A 15,983-nucleotide genomic window follows, 5' to 3' on the forward strand; every position below is an offset into this window, starting at 1 on the left:
GGTGTGGGGAAAGCCCCTGTGCCTCCCGAAGGACTCCGAGATGTTCCTGCGTACCTAGGTGCCCACCGTGGGATGGCTCTGGCAGGCACAGAAACAGAAACAGAATCGAGCACCTGGGGAGCTCATCTACTGAGCTGGATGATCCACAATGACAGTTTTGGATATGGACACCTACACTCTGCTTTAGGCTCCTAAAACCATTGGCTTGTTCAGGACCCTACAGAACCACCCTGGCACCTTGGTTCTATTAAAATCAAGAGTATCATTTTTGCTAATATTTTGAAAGGCTGTTAAATGCCTCTCTGCCCCTGAAAAAGTTGTCCTTTAACGCCTTGCCAGACTGAGTCCTTGTAGGTGACAGATTGGATGCACTCTTCAGATAATGGGAATAACTATTGGAAGAGTTCTTCAAAAGGTTCCTAAAAGCTGTTGCTATATAATATAAAAGCCAAATTAATTCAGATCACCAAAAAAAAAAAAAATTCTTTCCCCCAGGTTATAATCTCTCTACAGAAATATCTTCCTCTTTCTTAAAAACCTCAACCAATCAATAGAATGTAAGTCTATAAAACTAAATTACATTCCCAGCTTTGATTATTCAACAGGATAGGGTAGAGTTTTAAACCATCAAATATGCTTCCTTTTCTCCTGCTCAATGGTTTTAAACTTCTTAAGACTTTTAATGCAAGTATCAGGACAGGGCAGCACAAAGTATGTTTTAAATGTGCTCTTAAAATCTCCACATGGAGGTTGCTGAAAGAGTTCAGATCTTTGAACCTCGGTAGCGTGGTGCTGGCTAAGAGCTGTCCCTCTCTGGCAGCTCTTCCATCCAATATGATTGATAGAAAGCTGCATTAGTTTTTACATGATTAGTTTTTGTATGAGACAACAGAGTGCATCCCCCAAGGTCTTCACTAAAAAAGAACAAGCTGGAAAGCTTCCCAAATTTTGTTATTAAACTTTTGTCCAGCATTGCTTTGGCCCCTACTGCAGGTAAGGCATGCTTTGGTCAAAAGAGAAGGAAAGCTATTCAGTGAGGTAAGGAGTGACTGATTTAACCAACCCCATACTGAGAATAAACCCTATCAGAGGAACGAACCAGAGCTGAAGCTAAAGCCAGCCTCCACCTCGCAGCCCTTCCTGTAATACAGCATGAATCAGAACTTGCATCTGCCAGAGTTTGCACTGGAGCTCTCAACAGACTCGGCTGCTACACCTCCTGGAGGTGCAACTGCGTGTGACACCAGAGAATTTGATGCTGACTGAGAGCAAAGGACTCAGGAGACTGAGGAGTTTCTGACTCAGGAGGGGCAGATTCTGCCTTGGCAGGACTGATGTGACAAATTATCACTGCTCCCAGAGTCTGCTGTTTGCTGTGAATTTAGAACCAAGGGAATTCCCATCCCGGCAGCATCGATCCAGCAGTGTGCACAAACATGGGGCTGGAGACCAGCTGATGTGAGCTGGGATGGCTCTGCTGGCTCTGAAGGACATCTGACATTCACTTTTAACTTCTGACTGGAGAATTAAGAGGAAGAGTAGGACGATATACCCATGGCACAACTAGTTCAGAGAGGGATGAAAGGGAACTGGCACAATGTCTGCTATCAGAGAAACACCAATAGTTCCTCTATTGCCACAGAAGGATTATTCCAGGAATCTGAGAGAGAAGCATAGAAATGGAGCTTTGCAATGTTTCTAGAAATGCATGGCATTTTTCATGGCAAGTGTTCCTGGACCCAGGTACCCAGGGCCACAAGGTGATGGAAGTGAAATGAAGTTACAGCTGGGTGGCAGCTGCTTGGATGAGAATTTCCTCATGGGATAAAGTGGTTGGAAGAGTTTTCCCTTTCAATCTTCACACCAAACCAATGGAAAGGGGTGAGACCAAGGCCCTGAGTGAGAGAGAAACATGTCACAGTGACCTACACTGGGGGCAGCCTAGGGAACTCTGATCCATCCTTTCTAAGGGACGTGCAGCGTATTAGGAGGGCTCCACACCATTTCTGTAAATTCAGACCTTCAGCCTCATCTACATCAGGGTTCTCCTCAAGGGCTGACAGCCAGGAAGCCCTGATGAATCAGTGATAGCTCTCTGATTTAGAGATTGCATTGATCTGCAATGTTGAGCCTGGGAGGGCACAAACAGTTAATCTTAGAAGCAACCTGGCAGGAATGAGGTTTGGGAACCGATTCACCAAATTTACACAGTGGTGTTTAAACTGAGCAGGACATTAGCTGATACTCAGTGGGCAAACTTAATGGCCAACATCACTCCATCAGCCTTTTCCCATGAAAAACCTGCACCCTAGGTGCTACCAAGTGCTAATTTGTTAAGAAAGCCTTAATTGAGTGACAGTTAATTATTGACAGATTTGAACTACTTTATCTCTCAATCAAAACCTGGCTCTGGACCAGGCAGCAAGCAATTTACAGCCACAAAGGTAAATCTGGCCACGTGCAAGCATATGCTGAAGTGTTATGGTTCTCCCTCCCCCACCCTAAATTTCACCTAAAATTTCTCTCTGAAGGAGCCGATGATCCCCTGGTGATCACCAGCCCACGTCAAGGTGGTTACCCTGCTTAACCCCACTTGGCACGGAGTGGGAATTACCAAAGGCACATCCATCTGGAGCTGCCTGAGATAAGAGGTGTCCAGTGTTAATAAACAGGCTTCCTCTACACCTCAGCAGGGCCTTCCTTTTCTAAACAGCCTTCCTTTAATGTTGTAAAATGTTTTTTTCCATTTACTCAACGATCATGCCTTTGCCGGTGGGGGAGGGCCAAGGGAAAGAGTGAAGGGTGGGAGGAGAGAAGAGAAGAGAAGAGAAGAGAAGAGAAGAGAAGAGAAGAGAAGAGAAGAGAAGAGAAGAGAAGAGAAGAGAAGAGAAGAGAAGAGAAGAGAAGAGAAGAGAAGAGAAGAGAAGAGAAGAGAAGAGAAGAGAAGAGAAGAGAAGAGAAGAGAAGAGAAGAGAAGAGAAGAGAAGAGGTTTCAGCATATGTTTCTAAATCATTGAGACACCTGCTTTTGAAATGAAATTGCTAATGCTAACATTTCTCCCAGATTAGCTATTTTTCTTGACAACACAAACAACTGAAGTAGAAAAAAGAGAGAGAAAAAAGAGAGAAGAAAAAAAAAGAAAGAAAAGAAACGAAAAGAAAAGAAAAGAAAAGAAAAGAAAAGAAAAGAAAAGAAAAGAAAAGAAAAGAAAAGAAAAGAAAAGAAAAGAAAAGGAGATATTTAAAAAGAAAAAAAAAAGAGAAAAAATACAAAAGAAAGAATGAAAGTGTGAAAGAAGGAGGGAGATGGAAGAAAAATTAATATATTACAGAAGCAGTAGTAGTAACCACAGCAGTATCACAGTCATTCACTGCAATATGTCTAAACATTCATAAATGTTTTATGCATCCTAAAATGCCATGTACAAGGGATATGGCATCCCACTGAGGTTAATGAATGAATGAGTTGCCCTTGAAGGTTAATTTGCACAAACAAAAGGTCAAGGGACATCTTCAAAACAAAATATTGATTAAAGCAAGTTAAATGTTTTGACTTGAAGGAGACATGAAGGATTAAAAATCAAAATAAAGCAGTATGGATAAGAAAGGAACAGGAAAGAAAAAAACACCACCCCCAGACACAAAGGAAATGGTAGAAAACATATCTGAATCAGCTAGTCATCTGCTAACAAGCTGTAAAGATTTCCAATGACAAGTTGTCACATTAGTTTAGTGAAACTGAAGCAACACTTATCCCTTTTCCTGTGCTTAATCTCTCAGCGAGCTGCACAGAAACATGCTACCATGTTTAATAGGATTAGTTTAGTTCACTTTCTCCTCTCTGGAGGTTGTGACTTTTTTTTTTTTTAATTATTTTATTTTTTAACAATTCTATTTCCTTCAATACTGGGTTTTTGAATTAAATTTCACTCTGCTGAATCACCCAGGCTGTATTCATTCTCCAGGTTAAAGGTATTTTCCTCCAAAGGTTTCCCTTTTGAAATGAGAAGCCAGGCAAAGGAAAGCAAGGAAAGGCTCTAAATTCAGCAATTACACACATCAGGCACACGGTTCTCTTTCTCACACAGACTGATGATGCTTTGTTGATATCAGTATAGCTATTTTTAATTTACATCAGCAGAAGAGCAGAATCAGGCCTTTATGGTTGTGGGGTGTTCTTTTTATGCCCAAGAATACTTGGACCTTTCCCACCCCTGAAAAAAAAAAGACAATAAAAAAGAAAATAAAAAAGAAAGGCTGATATGTATTCGTAGCCCTGTTCCCTCATTTAGTTGGAACAGACACAGCAAGGAAAATGATCAAAGAAAAGGCAGTTTCAACAATATACCCCTGTCACTTCCAATTTTGTTGTCAGACTCCAAAGGGGCAGAGGAATCACTCATGGTCATGGGCACACTGCAAAAGTTTTCCAAGTTTCTTCCATCTGTTTGTTTGTTTGTTTGTTTGTTTTCCTTAAAAAATGGAATGCAAGCACAGAAAGCCATCAACAGCAGCAAAACTTTTCAGAGGCACCAAAATTTGGAGGATTTTTTTTTTTTTTGAACACAGAACTGACAACCCTCATATCTGGAGGACAAGTAATATTTTGACCTGAAGTTTGTGACTGAAGAATGTGAAGCATTAAGCAGAGCAGAAGAGAACCCACAAACCTGAGCACACCCAGGCTTTGCATCCAAACTTTGTGAACATTGATTACTTTTTGTTTGGATTCAAAACACCATAACTTAGAAAATAAACAGTGTAACTGCCTCATAATCTAGAAATGGCTAAGAAGAGGACTAGTGTCTACCTTACAGCCTATTAATTACGAGGGAAAAGACCCAGGGCTTCGACAGGAGTGCACAGACAGACTGGAATCTGTGACAGGTTGCTAGGAGGGACCTCAGTTGCAGGTGTTCAGGGGACTGGGGGCAGTGAGGTATAGAAACAGCCACACAACCACACACACCAGCAAGAGGCTGCCCTGCCCCTGCCCAAGCCACTAGGTCCCTGAGAAGGCACCAGGGATGGCTTTGCTCGCTACAGATCCTGAACATGAGCTGCTGGCACGGACCCCTTCTGAGGGATTAAATTCTTGAGGGGAAAAAAGCTTTTTCTCCAACTCTAAATTTTGGGTGGTGGGTGGGGGATTACTTTTAATGCTGAGCTTTGAATCATCAGCTTGCATTCCTTAAGAGGCTGTCTGCCTATCCTCCAGGATTAAGAGGGTCCGGAGCACTCAGTGCCCCAGATGGCAGGGGAGTGGGAAATGTGAATTTCATTCCAGTTGTGCTTACTGGTGTGGCAGATCGTAGGGCCCGTGTGTTTAGACTTGGAAAAGTTGCAAGACACAGGGCTGGAGGAAGGTAACCTGCAAGCAGCTACGGAACGGAGGCAGCTGGGCTGGAGAATAGGTGGAAGCCTGCGCACACGCCTGGGGCCAGAGTGGCTGCCACTGCTCTGCCATGTGACCCGGGGGACATCGCTTCACTCCCAGAGCCTCAGTTTCTCTTTTGGGCAGATTAACAGTGGTTGAAGTTAAGGTGAGCCCCGGTGGTGAGAAGCACAGTGTCAGAGGCGGCTATTTACTTATTTATTTGCATTTGCACGGCTCGGCTTCTTCTCTACGAGTATCTCGGTGTCTTTTATAACAAAAAACAAACAAAACAAAAAGGGAAAAAAAAAAAAAGAAAGCGTCCGAGCGAGACATTCCCCCGCCAAATTTAGCCTATCTCCTCCTGCGTCCAGACACACTTCTGCACCCTTGTCTCGCAGCCCCTGCAGCACTTACAGCTACACCGGGAGGCTGAGTGTGTCACCCCGGCAGCCGAGCCCCGCAAGAGCCCGCGGGACCTGCCCCGGGCCGGCCGTGCCGCCTCTCCGCGCCCGCGGAGCGCAGCGCAGCCCCGGCCGCTCCCGTCGGGCCGTGCCAGCCGCATCCCCATCGCTGCCGGCGGCGGAGGGCCCGGTGCTCCTGTCTCGAAAGGTGTCACGTTAAAATAATTCTCGGCAAAGCCGTCCCGGCACTTTCGCGGGCCTGGAGGGCGCCACGGGCACCGGGCACCGATGCGGGGCCGCCCAGCGCTCGGACTGCGGGAGCAGAGCGGCAGCAGCGCGGCGTCCCGGGATGCGCCCCGTTACACCGGGGATTCCTGCGCACTCACAGCGCGGGGCTGGCCAGCGCCGGCCCCGGCCGGGCCTCGGAAGGCGGCACGGCACAGCAGGGCTCTTGCGAGGGCCCCCGACCCCGAGGAGCGGCTCTCTGAGTGCCGCGGAGCCGGGGAGCCCCGAGCGGCCGGGCCCCCGCCCGCCTGCGAGCCCCGACGGGCCGGGCGCCGCTGCCGCCGCCGGAGGTTTCGCCTCGCTCGGGCACCGGGCTCTAGGGCGAGAGCGGCCGCATCTCCTCGCGATCCCGGCACCGGCAGGGACATGTAATTTTTTTTAATTCGGAGCAGCTCCCTGCGACAGCTCCAGCAGCCCCTTCAGCCGGTCCCGGGCGATTTCTCAGAGATCGGCTGCGGTGGCTTGTATCGTTGTTCATGCACCCGCGTTAGTGACCCCGCTCCCGCCGCGGAGGCACCGCGGAGCCGCCCCCGGTCCGAGGCGGCGGCAGCCGGGCCCGGCGGCGGGCACAGAGGAGCCGGCGCGGGGCACACGCGTTTCACCGCCGCGGGCAGGGCAGCGGCTGGCCCTGGAGGGCGGGTGTGCTGCCCGGGCCGGCTCCCAAACTTTTGGCACGGAGGGCAGCCCTCTCACAGGGCACAGCCTGCTGTCCGCGCCCAGGCGAGGGGCCGGCGCCGCGGCTCCCCTCTAGTGAGACGGATGTTCACAGTGGAAGCGGGACGAGCGGAGCAGCTGTCCGCCTCAGCGGCGGCACCGGCACCGGGGCGAGCAGGGGGCGAGGTGCGGCCCGGCCCCTCGCCGCTGGCACAGAGTGGCAGCGCCAAGTTTTGGTGCGCCTGCCCTGGCAGCCCTGGCCCCATCGGGGCTCTCCCCTCCACTCGGGACTCCCACTCCCGCCGCCCCGAGGGGCGGGCGCGGGCGGACGGGCCCGGCCAGGCAGCGCCGTCCTTACCTGTCGCCGAGCGCCCTGCAGCGCTGCGCTGCTGCTCGGCCCTCCGCAGGACTTATTCCCTCTCCCTGGTGTATCCCCCGCTGTCCGCAAGCCAGAGGCTGTTTCCCCTCGTTCAGCCTCGCCTCCCCGCCGGCAGCGGTCGGGCAAATGGCAGCGGCAGGGGCAGGGGTGCGGGTGCTCCCTGTCCCGCGCTGCGGAAAGCCGCGGTCGGGCGAGACAGAGCGCGCCCGACAGGTTACGGTCCGGATCGCAGCCCGGACCAGCCGAGATCCACTACTGTGGTTTTTTTCATCTCCCAGTTTTTTTTCCCCAAGCTTTCCACCGGAGCCCGCCGGGAGCGGGCTGGGATAGGGTTAAGTTGAGCTAAACTTGGGGCGCGCTGCGCAGGGGGCCGGGGCCGCCAGCAGCGAAGACCCGTGTCTCAGTACCACCGGTTGTTCCACGCGCCGCAACCTGATGCTCGAGTTCGTGTTTATTTCCTGCCTCCCACGTGGAAAATGCCCGCGCGGCTGCTGCTGACAGCCCCGCGAGGCGCGGCGGAGCCGCTGGCACTGAGCGGCGGCGAGGGACGCCGTGCCGCGGGCTGGGCGGCCGCGGGCCCGTGTCTCCCCAAGTTTGTGACCCGCGTGGGGCGGCAGCGCCCGCGGACGCGCGTTTGCTCCAGCGCCCGATGCTTGACGCGCCAAAGAGGCGCACCCCGTGGCCCCGACACTGCTCTGCGGAAGCCTTCTCGCGTGGAAAACTTTACCGCACGGGGCACCGCAGAGCAGCCCCCGCCCACGCGGGGGTGACTCTCCTAAAGTTTGTCACCCACCCCTCTCCACGCGGGGCGGCTGTTGTCCGCCCCTCGCCGGTGCGCGGCAGAGGTGAGCGGGGCGCCCCGTCGGGCCGCTTCTGCCGGCGCTCCCGCCCCGCGTCCGTCCGTCCGTCTGTCCGTCCCCGCCGCAGGTGAGCGGCCGCCGCCACCTTCCCGCGGGGACGGGGCGGGGCGACCCTCACCCCCCCGCGCTCCCCTCTCCTCTCTCCCCGCTCCTGCCAAGTTCTCCCCGTCCCCCCCGTCCGTCCCAAGGAGCCTCCCGATTGGGCGCCGGGCCGGGCCCACGTCACTCCGAGTGTGACGTCTAGTCTTCCTGTTTCCTTCAGCTGTGTCTTAAAGTAAATCTTGTGGCGGTGCGGAGCGCTGCTCGGCTCGGCCAGCCCAGCCCAGCCCAGCCCAGCCCTGCCCCGCGCCGCTCCCGCCGCCCCCGCTCCGCTCGGCGCCCGCCGCTCCGCTGCGCTCCGCTCCGCTCGGCGCCCGCAGCCCCGCGGCCGCTGCCCGCTGCCCGCGCTCCCGCCCGCGCTCGCTCGCCCTCCCCCGCGCGATTATCATATTCATCAGCGGCATCAGGGGCTGCCGGCTGCGCGCGCGTGTCCGCGTGTGCGTGTGTGCGTGTGCGGGGCGCGTGTGCTCTGTGTGTGTGTGTGTGCATGTGCGTGTGCGTGTCGCCCTTTCTCTCGTTCCACCGGCAAAAAAAAAAAAGCGAGGCTCAGTTTCGTCGCCTTTGCACCGAGTAAGTACCCGCTCCCCCTCCGCGCCCCCTCCGTCCCTCCCCGCTTTCTCGGGCTTTTCAGGTCTTTCGGGGTTTTTTTTAATTTTTTTTTTTTTTTTTACCCCTAAATTCGCACTTGCTTGGGCTGCTCTAAATGGTCCGGGGGGAGGGGGGCGGTGATGAAATCCCCAGCAAAATATTGATCACCGTTATCAAACCTGTGCTTCTTTTTCCAGGGGGCAAAATTGCAGTGACTTTATTAGCTGAGTAGTTTTAATTCCCCGGTAGATAAAGCGGTAAGGATTTGTGAGCGGTAAGGAGCCCGATGGAGCGCTCATCGTAGCCTGCCCAGGGCTGAAGAGTAAGTGACCTGCTCGTTGTTAGGTGATCCTCCCCCCCTTCCCCTTCGCTCTCTCGCTGCCACCTTTTGTGGACCGATCTTTATTTTATTCCGTGGGTTGGAGGGCAGTTTTGCGGGGACGGAAAGCGCAGCGAGTATTTGGCTTCTTGTTGTTGTTCCGAGCTTCTTTCTCCCCCCGTCCCCGCCGAAGTTCCCCATCCCCGCTTTAAACTCCTGCTCCGCTCCTCCGAGCCTCCTCTTTGTCCTGTTTATTATAGCTGCCTTGCTTTTTGTCTCTTCCAATTTGCCTGTCATTTGCATGTCGCTACTTCTCCTTTTTAACCCAAGCCGGGAAGGACAGGGACTTTTTATTCTTACTCTTCTTACCCTTGCAATTACTTTTTCATTTCCAAGCGTGGGACGAGCCACGAATGGTGGAAATGTATAGAAAATGGGATTTGAGTGGTAGGTAGCGAGCACATGAGAAGAGATCAAATGCAAGTCGCGGGATAAGAGCCTTGATCTGGGAAAAGATTAGGATTATTGGTACTTTCTATTTGTTTGGTTGTTGTTTGTTGATTTTTTTTTTCCTCCGGGGGGATTTAATTCTTTCTTAGCCGTTGATGGAGATCTTTCTTGGCTTTTTCGATTTTCTGTTTAGCGGCTGAGTGACCCGGCTCACTTTGCCATGTGTTTGCACGGAGTTAAAGCGCAGGAGGGAGCGGTGCTGGGGGGCGTGGGGCCTGCGCGGAGGGGGCGCGCAGGGCAGCGCTGGGGGGGGGTGCGCCGAGATCGCGGGGCCCGACAGGAGCGGGCGGCCCGACGGGCTCCGGGCCACAGCTCCCCGGCACCGGGCACTCCGCGGGGGCGGAGCGGGGCCCGCGGCTCTTTGCAGAGAGGGAGAAAGTTGCGCGGCCGCCCGCGGTCCCTGCGCGGCGTCTGGCGGGGCCGGGGCAGGTGCGGGGCGCTGCGGGCAGGTGCGCGGCGGGGGGGGCGGCCGCGGAGCGGGGCCGGGGGGTCCCGGGCGCCGCCGCCTCCCTGCGCCGGGAGAGCCGGGGCGGCGGGGTCAGCAGCGGGAAGCGGCGCGGGATCAGTGCCCGCGGGCCGTGCCGGGGGCGCGACCGAGGCGGGATGGAGCTCCCCGAGGGGCCAGCGTCGCGTCCTTGTGGTTGTGCCCCAGCCGCGGAAGAGCAGGTACGGGGGATATTAACTTAATGTCTTTGACAAAGTAGGGAATTTCAGTCAGGGCTAACAAGGGACACGGCTGCAGACTAGAGGTGCCCTTGAATGTCGGGCAAAAGTTGCCAGGACGAACTTTGGAAAGCCGCTAGTTTCCCACAGGTCCCGAGTGCTGAGCAGACCCCGTGGTGTTTCTGGCTGGATGGCGAGTGTCACCCCAAACCCATCATCCGGGTCTGGGGACGGGTGGGGAGCACGTGGAACACATCCACGCATCTGTGGCCATGGCTTGGTGGCAGAAGGTGCTGTGTTGTTGAGTGCAGGACACAGAAACATGTTTGTGTCACCGTGAGGTGTAAAAGCTCAGATTATTTGTCACTTCCATTGCCTGGAGAGGTTTGGCAATGTGCAGGATGAATTATATGGAGGCAGTTTCCTCAGCCGTAGATTTGCATGTGGTACATATCCTTTATGTCTTCTTCTCACAGTTTTTCTCTGAGTTGCCATCAATTACTTTAAGTTTACGACCACTGCAGCTCATTTTGCATTTATTTTATCTGCTTTTTGTCCAGAGCTTACCTTAAGCAGCAATATCACATTCTGTGAAATGTTTATTAATACTCAAGGGTAGACAGAGTATCAACATTTCAGGAGTTGAACTGTGATAAAAAGTACAATGTATATACTTTTCACTAACAGCTCCCTATTAAATTATTCTGTAAAGTATCCTGCATTCGCTGAATGGCACTGTCCGTATATACAGTTAACTTCCCTGCCTGCTGAATTCTGAGGCCTCTCAGTTTGTATAACTTATCTCTTTTATGATTGCTTGATAAATTGAGATGTTCATAAGAATGGACACATTTTCAAATTGAAAAGTTTAATTCGATTCAGGGCAGGATTGTAAATACTGCAATTTGTAGTCTCTAAATAGTGATTTATTCTGACTCAAAGTGCAGCCTAACTGCTAAATTAAGTAATTTAAGAATTGTGATGTAATGACATCGCATAGCGTGAAAGAAATAGTATATTGGAAAACTTGGGCTGAATTCAGAGTAGGAATCTTGAGAACCTTTCAGTATTGTCTCTACACAGAGGCCATGTGAATTATTTTCTTCATGATCAGTGAAATAACAAGGACCAAACTGGCTTGAGAGGAGGAAAATGTTTTCAGTTTTCTACTTTGAGCAGCTTGATTTCTTTTTCATATTCAAAAGATCTGTTTCCTCAAGCACTGCCGAGCAGGGCTACGTGATGGAGGGCCCTGCATCTCCCCAGTTTAAAGGCCTGAACTAGTAAGATGCCGAATCCCTCCTGTTCGTGAGCTCTGTAGTTGATGGGAATTGCGGATGTTTGGCATTCACAGGAATTGCTGAATACCTTGCTCTATTGGGCCCTGGGTATCACCAGGTTCATAAAATAAGGGTTGCTTTTTCCTTTAAGGCTAAAGAGGAAGCAGCATAATTTTGAAGTAAATCAGGCACTGATTTTTGCTACTGCTTCTTCTTATGGAGAAATCCTAGTAAAGTAGTTTTTTACTGCCCAAATAGTTCCTCACACTTACTGCCTTGTTTCAAATTCTTTGATAGACATCTCGGCTAAGGGAGTTGGATAATCTTTTCTCCCAAGAAAACTTGTGTTAGAACGTACAGAAAGGTAGTACTTTCTCCCAAGAAAGCTTGTGTCAGAGCTGTGCAAAAAGGTAGCACTTTCTCATTAGTGGCTGATGAGATTTTAGCACTGAACAGATATGGTGAACAGATGTCATCTGTTCTTCAAATTTTAGCTGTGGTTTTGTGCATGAAATGCTGTTGACTAGAATAATTTTCATCCTTTGCATCCTGGCTGATTCTGGCAAAGCCATAGCCTTGTGTAGTGCGTTAGAGTGTAAGATCTAAGTATTTCTATTAGCAGAAGCATGTTAAATTTCTTGCGTGGTATTGGCATAATGGGCAGACATGAAGCAGACAGACTCTGGACCAACGAAAGTAGTTGGCTTGTGAAAAGATGGGAACGATTTCAGCTGTATAAACTGATATCTCCTTGAATTCATCCAAGCATATCCATCAAGTTTAGCACTCTTGTGCTGTGTATTTAATGGCTCTTCAGGTTAGGCTAAGGTTCTTCAAAGGGGCTGACAAGGGCGCGTTTGAATTTACATCTCCTTTGCATCCTGTAGGTGTTTGAATTAATCTAGGAGAAAATGATCGACATCTTTCTAGATCAAGATGAGTTAACACAATTGATTACAAAAATTGATTTATTAATAGGGAGTATGGTTAAATACCTGTCATCATACTCATTTTAACAAACCATTCTAGCCAAAGGTTTGGTAGCAGCAACTCTTTGAGACTTAGAAATTAATCTGTTTCCATTTTAAATGTCAATGCATATCAAATGGATACGAAATAAATCCATGTCTGTGGCTGCTGTGCTGTTAAGAGGTTATTCATAGCTACATTGTAATCATATCTCCTTAAACAAAAGATTTGAAAGTAAATTTGTAAATAAAATACTACTGCTATATTTATGGATGGACATAGAAAGTGCTGAGATCCTTGGTATGATTTTTAATGCCATCGGCATGGAAAACGTTTGGTTTCTGAGGAAGCCACATTGTGCGAGTTGAGGCTGGAGATATGGTCAGTGAATTTAACGTAAACTACACTTGGCATGCAAGAAGTATCAAAAGCGATGCATAAACCAAATTCAACCTTCACAAATTTAAAACTCTGCAATTCAGAAAGAAATGGTGCTTCTGGAGATTTCTACATAGATCTTGACAACCAAAGCCTATCTTGCCAGCTCCGTTTTTCTGGAGAGCTGGGCAGAGACTTTAGATATATAAAATACAGTTTTGAGACAATGTACAGCCAAAGTACTGGTGACTGTCTAAAGGACGCACACTTCCTAATTATTTCTCCCCCTCCCCAAGATTTTCTTATTTATTCAGTTCTAATCTAATCAGTCTTGAATTCTGCCTGCTGTGGCTGGGATTTTGCATCCCGCTCTACGTGCCATTCCACTCCCCTTGAGGTGCAAATTGGTTTTGGTCCGCAGAGAATGAAATATTAACTGGCCATTCAATACCCATTCTGTTTTGTCAGGCTAAAGTAGAACTATTTCTCATATTTAAGCCGAAAGGCACGTAAGCCTTAAAGCTGGCAGCCCGGCTGGCTCAGGATAACACCAGGGCAAATGGGAGATGTTGCTTAATACCCAGGTTAAGTGTACGATAACTCCAATGCTTTCAGCTTCCATCGAGGGAAGGAGGGGACGTGGCTCTGGAGCACCTCCTGCCACATGTTTGTGGTGGCAGGAATGGGCTGTGGAGCAGCGGCTGGTGCGGGGGCTTGGGGAGGGAAATGGACACTGGGGAGGAAGGATGCATGGCAATGACCTTCCAACCTGGCGCAGGACAGCCTATTTCCTGAGCTGCTGACTCAAGGGTACAGCAAGCCCTCCCCATGTGTGTCCTTGGTTGGGATTGGGCAAGAGAGAGGGGAACCATGGTCAGGCACCTCGAATTTTCTGGGAAAAGTGCAAAACTTGTAACCTGACATGAGGTTTCTGGTGTGAGTCTGGGAACGTATTGCTGGCTCTCAATCAAGCGTAGCTTGACTGCAGAAAAGGAAGGAAAAGCGTGAAGGTTTTCAGTGTTGGTGGGTTTTGTTTGTGGTTTTTCTTTTCCTATTGGCAAGTATTATCTTTATGGTAGATGCCTTCAGAGTATCTTAGGTGAAATAAGCAGGAGCTCTTTCAGTTGTCTTCCAATTAGTTTAGATCTCTTTCAAATGAACACCACTGGACTGAAAGGTCAAACTCAGCCCTGGCTTATTCTATGCCAGTGCCTTGGCTAGTTCTTTACAAAAACAGCCCTTCTGATATTCCTTAAGGTTTTGGGTTTTTTTTGGTGATGGTCTAATTGTAAGGCCTGATTCTGCCCCCTGAAAAGCTCCATTTGCATCAGTTGGGAGAAAGCAGGAGACAGTCTTTTACACGCTGCCAAGCAGGGCCTGACCCTACCCCTCACACATAACAGGATTTTGGTATCCCTGGACTCCAGGGGCGTTGCTTGGAGGGTGGGATGCTCCTTGGTGTGAAGGTGGCAGAATTGGGCCCCTGCAGCAGAAATCCTTGTTATGTTATTATTTTCATCATGAGTAACCAAACTTAACTCGCTTAATGTACTTTTTGATAAGAAAAGATCTCTGAAGACAGAGAACTGATAATAGGTCAAGGTGTTTGGATTTTGCATCTGAATTAATGATATTTTTTGGTTTTAATATATTTTTTTATCATTCTTTGATCTCCTGTATGCAAGGAACCAGTAATGTAAACAAACATCATGTCCCTTGCATAGCTCTCTCTGACACCAGATCTCTGAAAATTCTTTTAGTACATCCAGAATACATGAGCACAGGCTACAAAATAAACATAATGTTTTTAAGTATTAAAAGCTGGTTTATTTTTTTCATCCTGGTTGCAAACTAAGCATTGACTACTGCCTTGATTTTGGGATTTTACAGATTATTTCATGCTGAAATTATGCCTATTTGCATGGATAGTCATTCTTTAAAACTAGCCACAGATGCAGTCCTAGGGAGCACGTAGATGTTTTTACAGGTGAACCGAAAGAGATGGGAGCAATTCCAAAAAGTCTGCATGCTGCCTTTGGCAATATACCCTGTTATTGTGAAGACTGTGCTCTGTTAAGCAAATGTAAAGTTTAATATTAGATAAGCGTTGCATGAAAAATATTTTAATTTTCCTCAGTGTTAAATTTTAAGAAACAGGAAACAGTGTCTAATGCTTTATGTGCAGTGTGAGTTTAGCATCACTAGTTAATAAGTCACAAATTATGTCAAGAGCCTTTTAGAAAATGCAAGGAAGTGTGTTATCTTTTTATGCTGTGTTCCTGGGAAACAATGAGAGTTCATATAAAGAGAAGGTATCTTCCTTTCTCACACAGCTGATTGATGTTATTTCTTTCATCTTTCCATATTTTTTCTCATCTTTTCTGCATGTCACAGGAAATAAGATTCTGTGTATTCAAAATGCTCCCCGTAAGAAGGGCTTCACTGGGCATTTGAGATATTGTTCTTGGAGATTTTTCTAAAGCACAGAGATGTGACACTGAACATGCCTCATTTCTGCTATGCAAAAAATTTAACATCATGTATTTTAGTGTATGAAATACAGAATCTTCAGCCTTTGGTAGCAGGGCTTGCTTTGAGAATGTAAGTTGTGAAAAGGGAAGGAATGTATGGGGAATTCAAAACACTGTTGTGGCTCGTCAGTGGTACGTACGAGCCTGTGCTAACGAACTACATTTTGGCCTTTATTTGATCACATCTCTGTAAATAGTATAATACTGATCATAAAATATTTTAATGCATTTTTGCTTTGCTGAATAAATGTTTCCCTAATGATTTAAGAGAGGGGATTTTTTTCCCCAGTGTAAGCCTGAATGTGTCTATGATTTCTTTGCCTTTCACATACACATATACCATCCTACCTACAATTATTTAAAAGTTGTTTTTGTAACCTTCAAAGGTTTATTTACCAGTTTTGCCTCTCTAAAAAGCAAAACTACAACTGCGTTTTTTACATTGCAATTGAATTTTTTTTAATCCAAATTTTATACAATTTCTTGTTTTAACAATAAATCTTAAATAAGGAATACTTTCATCTTCTTTTGTAACATTTATCTCAATGCCCTAAATTTAATCAATTGGTTGTCAGAGGCTGTGTTCTTCTAATCTACTCTTTCTTCTGAAGATAAACAGTATCATTTTAGGCATTTGTGCAAGAGAATCATATTACTGGTGCTTAAGCAGTTTTTGCTTTTTTAAATCTT

At 48.6% G+C, this 15,983-nt stretch overlaps 1 protein-coding gene across 4 annotated transcripts in view; it reads left to right on the top strand.

Annotated features, from left to right (window-relative positions):
- The first annotated feature begins 8,238 nt into the window (after positions 1-8,238).
- PROX1 (prospero homeobox 1) overlaps positions 8,239-15,983 on the top strand; it is a 49,910-nt gene continuing 42,165 nt past the window's right edge. For 2 of the 4 annotated variants that reach the window (XM_077175898.1, XM_054630329.2), the window contains exons 1-2: positions 8,239-8,625; positions 8,841-8,965. The gene's annotated coding sequence lies outside the window, so the exon portion shown is untranslated. Of the gene's footprint in view, positions 8,626-8,840; positions 8,966-9,736; positions 10,139-15,983 lie in introns of those variants that run through there. The other 2 variants (XM_077175899.1, XM_077175900.1) reach the window with 2 other exon arrangements.

The sequence above is a fragment of the Agelaius phoeniceus genome, chromosome 3 (assembly GCF_051311805.1).
Source record: "Agelaius phoeniceus isolate bAgePho1 chromosome 3, bAgePho1.hap1, whole genome shotgun sequence".
Classification (NCBI taxonomy): domain Eukaryota; kingdom Metazoa; phylum Chordata; class Aves; order Passeriformes; family Icteridae; genus Agelaius; species Agelaius phoeniceus.